We start from the raw sequence: 9720 nt of genomic DNA, 5'->3' as shown, positions 1-9720 counted from the left end.
TCAAAACAGGCATAGACAACCTCGATGCCAAAATTGACACCCTCTCATCCAAAGTCGACCAAATACAACACCGCCTTGATAAACACGGCGAGAGGCTCGACACCGTTGAACAGAGGGTCTCCGATCTGGAAGACAACACCACGTCCCTGTCCTCCAAAGTGTCATCGTTAGAGCGCCAAGTAAAAGAAATTGTTGCCAAAAACGAAGACTTAGAAGGGCGCAGCCGCCGCAACAACATTAGACTGGTGGGGATCAGAGAGCAACACATTCCTGGAAAAATGGAAGTCTTCGTGGAACGACTATGCAAAGAAATCTTTGGAACAACCACCTTCTCACCACTATTTGTGGTTGAAAGAGCTCATAGGATCTCAACCAACCGCCCAATTCCAGGAACGGCACCTCGCCCCATTATCGCCAAACTGCTGAATTTCAGAGACCGCGATCTAATGCTCAGGTTGGCCACGGACAAAGGCGACATTCAATTCGATGGTGACAAAATCCAAATCTTCCCCGATCTTTCACCAGCGGTGCAAGCGTCCCAAAGAGCCTTTGGTGGAGTTAAACGTCGCCTCCGAGAGGAGCAAATTCAATATTCAATGCTTTTCCCAGCCACATTACGCATCCTCCATGCTGAAAAAACGCAATTCTTCACGTCACCAGAAGAAGCCAACATCTTTCTTGATAATATTGGATGTCGCCCATTACGTGAAATGCCTAGACCACGAGGGAGAGTGAGGAATGGGAGCGATCCGCCCTGAAAAGCACCCCACATTCAGCTCGATTTAGGAGATCGGGAAATGAGCAAAAGTCAGTTGTATACACCTCGGGATGGGTGTTCTTGGAGGGCACCAGCACCCCGTGCACAGCACTGTTCATAATGTTACTTGGGGTGGGGTCACATTCGGGCTGGTTGGGGGTTGCCCGACAGGGAGGGAAAAGGGGGAGATGGGACACAAGTTGGGGAAAGTGTTCCCAGAAGAAACAAGCCAAGAGTTTTAGACGTGCACCGACTGGGGCCAAAACCAGCCCCACCCAAACCCGACCGAGACCAATGTCTCCACCTCGGACATACGAATATCCTTGCCGGATCAACATGCACTCCAAAAAAGCGGCCTTAAGCACTCAAAACCACCAAACAGTGACAGAGCAGCATAAACAATGCAGCAACTCTAAGCAAATTCAAACTAGCTACATGGAACATTAAAGGAGGCAACCAGCCCTCCAAAACCAGGAAGTTGCTACACTACCTCCGATGTCACAACATTGATGTGGCTCTCATACAAGAGACGCATCTATGACCGAACTCAGAAAACCACTGGGCGAAAACGTGGGGATGCCACAGATACTTCGCCTCGTTTTCATCATTCGCAAGGGGAGTCGCCATACTCATCAGCAAATCAACAAACTTCAGACTAATTCGGACCGAGAGCGACTCCGAAGGGAGAACACTGCTCGTCCACGGAACCATAGACGGGGAAGAAATAATCATGATCAACTCCTACGGCCCAACATCGATGGTTCCAACAATTTCGACTGGGTCCAGACCCACATTGCATCAAACAGGGAAGCCACAATAATATGGGGTGGCGATCTGAACACCCCGCTCGTTCCTCGTACAGACAAAACACACAAAACAACCGCCCCTCGCTCCAAGGCGAGTATGCAAATATCCGAAATATGCAAAGCACACAATCTCATTGACATATGGAGAAGCAAACACTGTGACTCTCAAGAGTTCACCTTTTACTCCTGGGTACACAAATCCTGCTCGAGACTTGATTACATCTTAGTGTTGGCACATAGCAGACTCCAATGGAGCGAATGCCAAATCCTACCCAGGTCCATCTCAGACCACTCAGCGGTCACCTTAGTGTGCACGACATCTCGGAGCGACTTCGCCAGGTCCCAATGGAGATTCAAGCCCAGAGCCCTCCAAGATCAACTCTTTGCCGAAGAACTACGTTCCGAACTGAGCGCATTTCTTGAGACAAACCAAGGCACGGTAGCTTCGCCGGGAACACTCTGGGAGACACTGAAATGTTTTATCAGAGGAGTGTGCCTAGCAAAAGAAAATGGAATCCTAAAGAGGTTAAGGGAAGAACTAAACACATGCAAAAATCGCCTCAAAACACTTGAGTAATCAGCTACAGTCACAAATACTCCTGGCTCGCTGGCCGCTCTCAAGGCAGAATTGGAATCCTTCAGATCACTAGCAGATAGAGAAGCCAAATTCCTAGCAAGCCACCACAAAATCCGCCAGTATGGCGAGGGGCAACGATCCGGTGCGTTACTTGCAAGACTAATCACCGCAGAATGAAAACCCATGACAGTCGAAGCGGTGCGGGACACGTCGGGAACCCTCCTATACTCTGAAGACGACATACTGGAAATATTCCGCAAATTTTACCAAAACCTATACAACTCCAATTATTCCAGGGAGCCCGCCGAAATAACAGAATACCTAAATACAACCAAACTATATTGGACGAGTGCCGAGTTACGCGAGCCGTTGAACGCACCCATCACCTCAGCTGAGATCCTAGAAGTCATTAAAGAATTACCGAGCACCAAAGCCCCAGGACCGGCCAGCCTAACAGGTGACTTTTACAAGTTTTTCGCTGATATTCTTGCCCCGCTCCTGCTCCAAGTCTTTGAAGAAGCCATAGCCAAAGACCAACTTCCACCAACTCTTTACACGGCGAATATCATTCTCCTGCACAAAACAGGTAAACCCAAGGACGATTGCGCCTCCTACAGGCCCATATCGTTAATTAATCTGGATAACAAAATTTTTGCAAAGATCCTGGCTAGGAGGTTGATGCCACACATGCCCGCAATGGTTCTGGCAGATCAAGCAGGCATCGTTCCAGGTAGAAATACATCATTCGGCTTCAGAAGAATGTTTGGAGCAATGGAGGCCCTCAACCCAGAAAACCAAGCGGTAGCAGTACTTCTCTACGCCGAGAAGGCGTTTGATTCTGTGGAATGGCTCTTTCTATTTACAATATTAGAACGAATGGGCCTCGGCAAATGATTCATCCAAATGATAGGCTTTCTCTACAAATACCCGACATCTAAAATCAAACTCGTAAACAAAAGCTCCTCCGAAATCCTGTTACACAGAGGGACCAGACAGGGCTGCCCACTGTCAGCATTGCTCTTCGCCCTGGTCATGGAACCCCTTGCGTCCGACCTCAGGCTTTTTCATCTGCACAGAGGTCTCGCCTTCGGCCCACACAAAATGGTGGTTTCACTTTACGCCGACGACATAGCACTCTTCCTTCGCGACCCATATAACAACCTGAATCCGGTGATGCGAGCAGTCCTTAAATTCGGCAACTTTTCAGGACTAAAAATCAATAATGCAAAATCGATAAATTTCCCTCTCACAGAATCAACCAAAGAATACTTTACGAACTACCGACACCCTCAGCACTGATGAACACAATGGTCACGACGCACACGATTTGGAAAAAAATCACCAACAGAAATGGAATCCAAACCAGATATTCTCCCCTCCTTCCGGTGAGAAGTATTCCAGGGATACCCATAACATCTGAAAAGGTTTTCCAGCTCTGGACCAAGAAACTGCAAATCCACTCATTGGGCGACCTGTAACCGAACAGCTTGTTCCTCTCGATTCAGAAAGCTCGAGACAAAGGTGGAAACAATGCCCTCGACGTTTTCATGTACTACCGAACTCGACACGCCATGCAGTCCAGCTTTGCCACGTTCCCGCTCCAACCACCGACCTGGCCACTGCTCCACGGAGTGATTCAAGCCCAAGGTGATGGCCGCCTGGTGTCAAATATCTACAAAGCCTTGCTAACAGAAAAACTCACTCGCTGCGTGAAAGCTCGAACAAGGTGGGAAAAAGCTCTGAACACTACGATACTCGACGAAGACTGGTCATACATACTACGACTCACAAAGAAAGTGGCAATAAACACAAGGTACAAACAAATTCACTTCAACTTTGTCCATCAGGTCTACCACACTCCAGCAAGACTTCACGCCCAGAGGACGACAATATCCGCCTCCTGCTCTCACTGTGGGCACTCGGAAGCTGACTTTGTCCACCTGGCATGGTCGTGTCCCGAAATAGGAGCGTTCTGGACAGCAGTCCTAGCGAAAATCTCAGCTATAATTGGAGTGCAACTAGAACCTGACCCAACACCGACCATGCTGGGTCTAACCAACCAACTACCAGTACATACCAGAAAACTGGCAAACCTACTTTTAGTCCTGGCACGCAGACGAATAGCTTGCAACTGGGGCAGAGGACCGCCACCAAAACTAAAGCAATGGCTCCAAGATGTCACCTACTGTCAAGATACCGAAACAAACTAATTACGAACTCTGCCCCTCCACGCACGCCCCCCTGATATCTGGGGCCTCTACATTGCATACCTGTTAAATGCATATGACGACTCGATTTCGCAGTCTTCACCTCCAATACAAAACTGTTACGAGCAACCGGACTCTTCAATAGCAGCCATGAGTGTCGAACAACAACAACACTAGAACTGATATGAAACTGAACCCGATATCAAGCAGGGATCGTTTCGAGGGAGGGAGGGGGGATAAAGGGTCTCGTGACCAGTGCACGGTCTTGTAATGTCTTACTATTTCATTGTTGTAAAATTAATAAAGAAAGTTACAAAAAAAAAATACTCAAAGGGAGCCAACCAATCCAAAATATCAAGTCTCACCTCATACATACTCACAGCTTATTTAAGCATGCGGGGCCTCTTAGGTCTGGAAGACCTAGAAGACTCTGAGAGAAAACCATTTTCAAGAGACAATTTCTTCATTTCAAGTGCATGATTCAATTCCATTTCGCTGAGCCCGATTTCTTGATGTTTGTTTTCAGTTTGTATTTGGAGCCTTTTGAATTCTAACTCAAGTCTCATCTTCTCAAGAGATACAAATTCCGGACTCAGTACTGGACCTGGTAGGGTCCCTGTGGCTAAAGCTTGAGGCCCAAGAGCAGGTAGAGGGGCAGTGGGGCTCACATCCTGAGACTCCTCTGACTCATCTGCCTCTTCAATAATATTAGAGTTAGACTCTACATCATCATTTTCCTCATCAACATTATCCACATGTGGTGAGACATTGGGGGTTACAGGCCAATTTCTCAATCTTTGGTGTTCCACCAATCTTTCAATCAATTCATTTTTCTTTCCTTTAACAGCCAGTCTCCTAATTTTACACACATCTTTCAGTTGATCTACTGTAAGAATGATTAGGACCTCCTGTTTGTAGTTTTCCATATGAGGCATTATAAAACGATTGATTCTCTAGTGGAGCTTAGCCTTGTGAAGGTTATTTTGAACAAAGGTAAGAGTAGTACACTCAATGTAACAACTATACTTTATCCTGACTGCTGTACACCAGTGTTAGGCAGAATTGCAGGCAGTACCCTCTGGGAACACCACACACAATTAGGACTACAGGTGTAAGCAAAAACCATCCTTTGGTATAAGTCTGTACCAGACACTTTTGGTAGCGAGCTGAGCAGCCAGGCTTATGTCAAGAGGGAATGTGAGCAGTAGAAGAAGTTACACAGAAGTATCAAAATCACAGTGGTTCAAGTAGACGCTTACACTCAAGGTTTCTTGGTAAAAAATACTTAAACATTTATTTACACAGTCATTTGGAAAACATTCACTAGTAGAAATCAACTCAATATTAAACACCAATATACTACAGCACAAAACTCTAAATTGTAGGGACAGTTTGAGATCCCCTGAACAAGGAGCCAAATGGCACTTCAGTACTTTTAAAAAGGAATAAAAAGGCAGAGGTTTGTACAAGGGGTTAGAAAACACTTCTTTCAGATAATGCAAAGGTTCAATGTACCAGGAGGGTCAGTTCAATTCAATAGGCCAGGCCAAAGTCAATAGTCTAGTTTTCTTGGCTAGGACAGCACTGTTCTTACACAGATGGAGATGTCTTTGTAAACGTTTTTAGAAGTAGTTTAGATGAAAGCGAATGATATGCTGGGTCACCATCTGATTAGGCCTGCAAGTAGGGAAAGTTTCACAAACTTTCACAGCGAGAGTAAGGATCCCTCAACCGGATGGCACAGTACCTTAAAGTGAAGCAAGAAGATGTAGCTGAAGACGTTGATTCCTGGCAGTTCCTGCAGATCTCTGTGTTCCTGAGCCTCAGTCATGGGGACAAAAGGGAGGATGTCGGGTGTTGTGTACGTGGTACACGAAGCGCGCATGCGCGGCCCAGCGGGCCGGCGCATGCGCGCCAGTTAATAAAGGCGGCGCCCGGGGCAGTTCGCGCCGGAACAGGCAGACGTCTCCGGTGTGCGTTCTTGCGCGCCGCATACGCGCGCTGGTGCCCAGACCCAGGGAGGGCCCACACTCCACCACAGTGCCCCCCAGGTTACAACACTGGCGACGAGGAGGTACGGTCCGCTTCCGTGCCCGACTACCTCGGAGAGACGGAAGTCTGCCGTATTACGGACCCGCGGAGCGCCGGCGGCCATCTTCTTTTCACTCGCTCCCCTTCACACGTGGCGACAGTGGTTGCGGCCCGACTGGGTGCTCGTGCGCCACTCGCCAGCGGTGTTGGAGAACACAGAAGAATAATTTTTGGAAAGCCCACAGTCCTGCAGGCGCAGGGCTGTGGCAATTAAGAAGAAAGAAGTGGGTTTCACACCCCAACCCTACCACGAGGCCAGGACAAGCCACCCTTCTCTCAAGACAGCCAACTGTGAGTACGTGGCGCTGAGATGGGTGAAGAAGCTGACGATGGGGGTGCCGCTGCCCCAATCCCTCGCAGAGCTCGTAGCTCCCTAGCCCCCATGCCGGAATTCGATACTACTGGCCCCCCTTCCAAGCTGGGCCCGAAGTGGCTGTTGTGGGTCAAAAGACTAGATCTGTTCTTCAGGGCATCTGGGGTGGACGATGATGACACCAAAATCGCAACCATGATCTACTCGGCAGGCGCAGAAGTCCACAAGATCTACGACTCCCTCGTCATCCCCGTGGTCACGTATGACGCAGTCAAGCAGGCACTCAAAGACCATTTTCTCCCCATGGCTAACGTGGATTTTGATAGGTTTGTCATGGGCGCTGAGAGACAACTGGACGACGAGCCCCTAGACAAATTTTGCGCCCGCCTGAGACACCTGGCGACCTCCTGCAGATGGGCCAACGAGGAGGAAATGGTCCGCAACCAACTACTGCAGGGGTGCAGCTCCGGAAAACTTCGGAGGCAGGTATTGAGAGAGCCTGGCCTGACCCTCCAGCAAATTTTGGACCTGGGTAGAGCACATGAGCTGGCGGAAGCCAGAGGTGCGAAAATGGACGCTGCCACGCGACCAGGGAATAACGAAGACGCATTTGCAGTAGGACGGTCAGCTGCGGGTAGGTCAAGATGGGCGCCGAGAAGGCCCGATGCCACACCCACACCAAGCAACGCCCCATCGTGCTCGTACTGTGGGTATGACCTCCCCCACAGCGGTGACTGCCCGGCAAAGTCGAGAACATGCGCCCGGTGTGGCACACCGGGGCACTATGCCAGGATGTGCCGAGCTGCTTCCCCCGTTGCAGCAGGAAGGGGACCAGAGAGAGTTGGACGAGGAGCCGCTCGCAGAGTGAGAGGCATCTCCTCGATCGATCAGGGCCTGCAGGACCTGGATATCGCGGAAGAAGAAGAGGAGGAGGAAGAAGTTTTCTTCATCTCCAGCATCGCGAAAGGTCCCGGCACGAGGCGCCAACCCACATGCACTGTCAACATCGATGACGTTCCCACCCCCATTCTCATCGACACTGGGGCTTCGGTCTGCGTGCTAGCCACCAAATATTATGTGGCCCTGCCAGGCCCACCGGAACTGTCAGCATCCACGGCAAGAATATATGCATTCGGCGGGGAAACACCCTTACCCATCCAAGGCGTGTTTGTTGCCCCAGTCTCTCATGGACAAAACACCATCAAAGCAAGATTCTTCGTCACCGACGTCAGCCCACATTCCTTGTTGAGCTGTGCGGCGTCAGAAGCGCTCGATATTGTCCATTTCACGTTTGGGGTATACCACGCCGATCTGAAAAGCATGCTACACAAGTTTGAGACTCTCTTCAAGGGCATTGGCAAACTGAACGCAGAGCCCATCCGCCTGCACATCGACAAGTCCGTGAGGCCGACAGCCCTCAAACACCGCCGGATCCCTTTTCACCTAAGGGCCCAAGTGGAGGAGGAGCTGCAACAGTTGGTCGACCGAGACATCATCGAAAGAGTGGAAGGCCCCACCCCTTGGGTTTCGCCCATCGTAGTAGCCCCAAAGCCGAAACAGCCGGGGGCAGTACGCATCTGCGTGGACATGAGGCTCCCAAATGCCGCCATCAAAAGGGAGCGCCACCTCACACCCACTCTGGATGACATCGTCGGAGAACTACAAGGCGCCAAAGTCTTCTCCAAACTGGACCTCAGGTCTGGGTACCACCAGTTGGAACTGCACCCCGAGTCGAGGTACATTACGACGTTCACTACGCACGAGGGGTTGTACCAGTACAAGAGACTTAACTTTGGGATCTCGTCCGCGGCTGAGGTCTTCCAGAATGCCATCAGAGGAGCCTTGTCCGGTCTGAAGGGTGTCATTAACATGTCCGACGACATCTTGGTCTTCGCCAGGTCAGAAAGTGAACACCTTAAACGGCTAGAGCGCACGTTTGAGAGACTACAGGCGGTAGGCCTAACCCTGCACCAAGAAAAGTGCGAATTCCTCAAAGACCGGCTGGAATTCTTCGGGTTCACCTTCCATGCGGGAGGCATATCCCCAGACCCTGGAAAAGTGAAAGACATAAGAGATGCGCCTCCACCCACATCACCGGCGGAGGTTCGGAGCTTCTTGGGGATGGTCAACTACTGCGGCCGATTCATCAAAGACCTGGCCTCCCTGTCAGAACCACTGAGGGCACTTACGAGAAATGATGTGGCTTGGCAGTGGACGGTGACTGAACAAAGATCCTTCAATGCCATCAAAGAAGCCCTGTCAGAGCAGGAGACAATGGCCTACTTCCACCCCAGCCGGGAATCAGAGATTGTGGTCGATGCCAGCCCAGTGGGACTAGGGGCAGTCCTCATGCAGGCAGACGAACTAGGGGCCATGAGAACCATAGCATACGCCAGCAAAGCCCTCACCGACACGGAAAGGCGGTATTCCCAGATTAAAGAGAGGCCCTTGCCATCCTGTGGGGGTGCAAACACTTCAGAATCTACATCCTCGGCAAACCCGTCGTCGTGGTTACAGATCATAAACCCCTGATTCCTATCCTGTCTGGGACATCTTCCAAGCCGCCTCCCCGTATCGAGAGATGGATGCTGTCCCTCATCGAATACGGCGTCAAGCTGGTGTACCGCCCAGGCACTCATAACCCCGCTGACTACCTGTCTCGCCACCCAGGCACGAGGAACACCCAGAGTCCTGTAGAGGTGTCAGACGCTGGGGATGCTGTGCATCTCGTCGTTGAATCAGCCCTGCCAGTAGCCCTGTCAAGAGAGGACATTGCGGACGACTCGAACTCCGACGAGGCATTCCTACGAGTGAAAAAGGCGGTGGCCACAGGGGAGTGGCGGGACCTCCTCCTAAACAATGCCAGAAGAAACCCAGAGGTGCAAAGGGACCTACAACTGCTGTGGAAAGCTCGACACAAGCTCTCGGTGTCCACGGACGGCCTGCTGCTGCGTGGGGACCAGATCGTG

The sequence above is a fragment of the Ambystoma mexicanum genome, chromosome 2q, assembly GCF_040938575.1.
Source record: "Ambystoma mexicanum isolate Mex_15411 chromosome 2q, UKY_AmexF1_1, whole genome shotgun sequence".
Lineage (NCBI taxonomy): Eukaryota > Metazoa > Chordata > Amphibia > Caudata > Ambystomatidae > Ambystoma > Ambystoma mexicanum.
Note: the sequence above shows the minus strand (reverse complement) of the source record.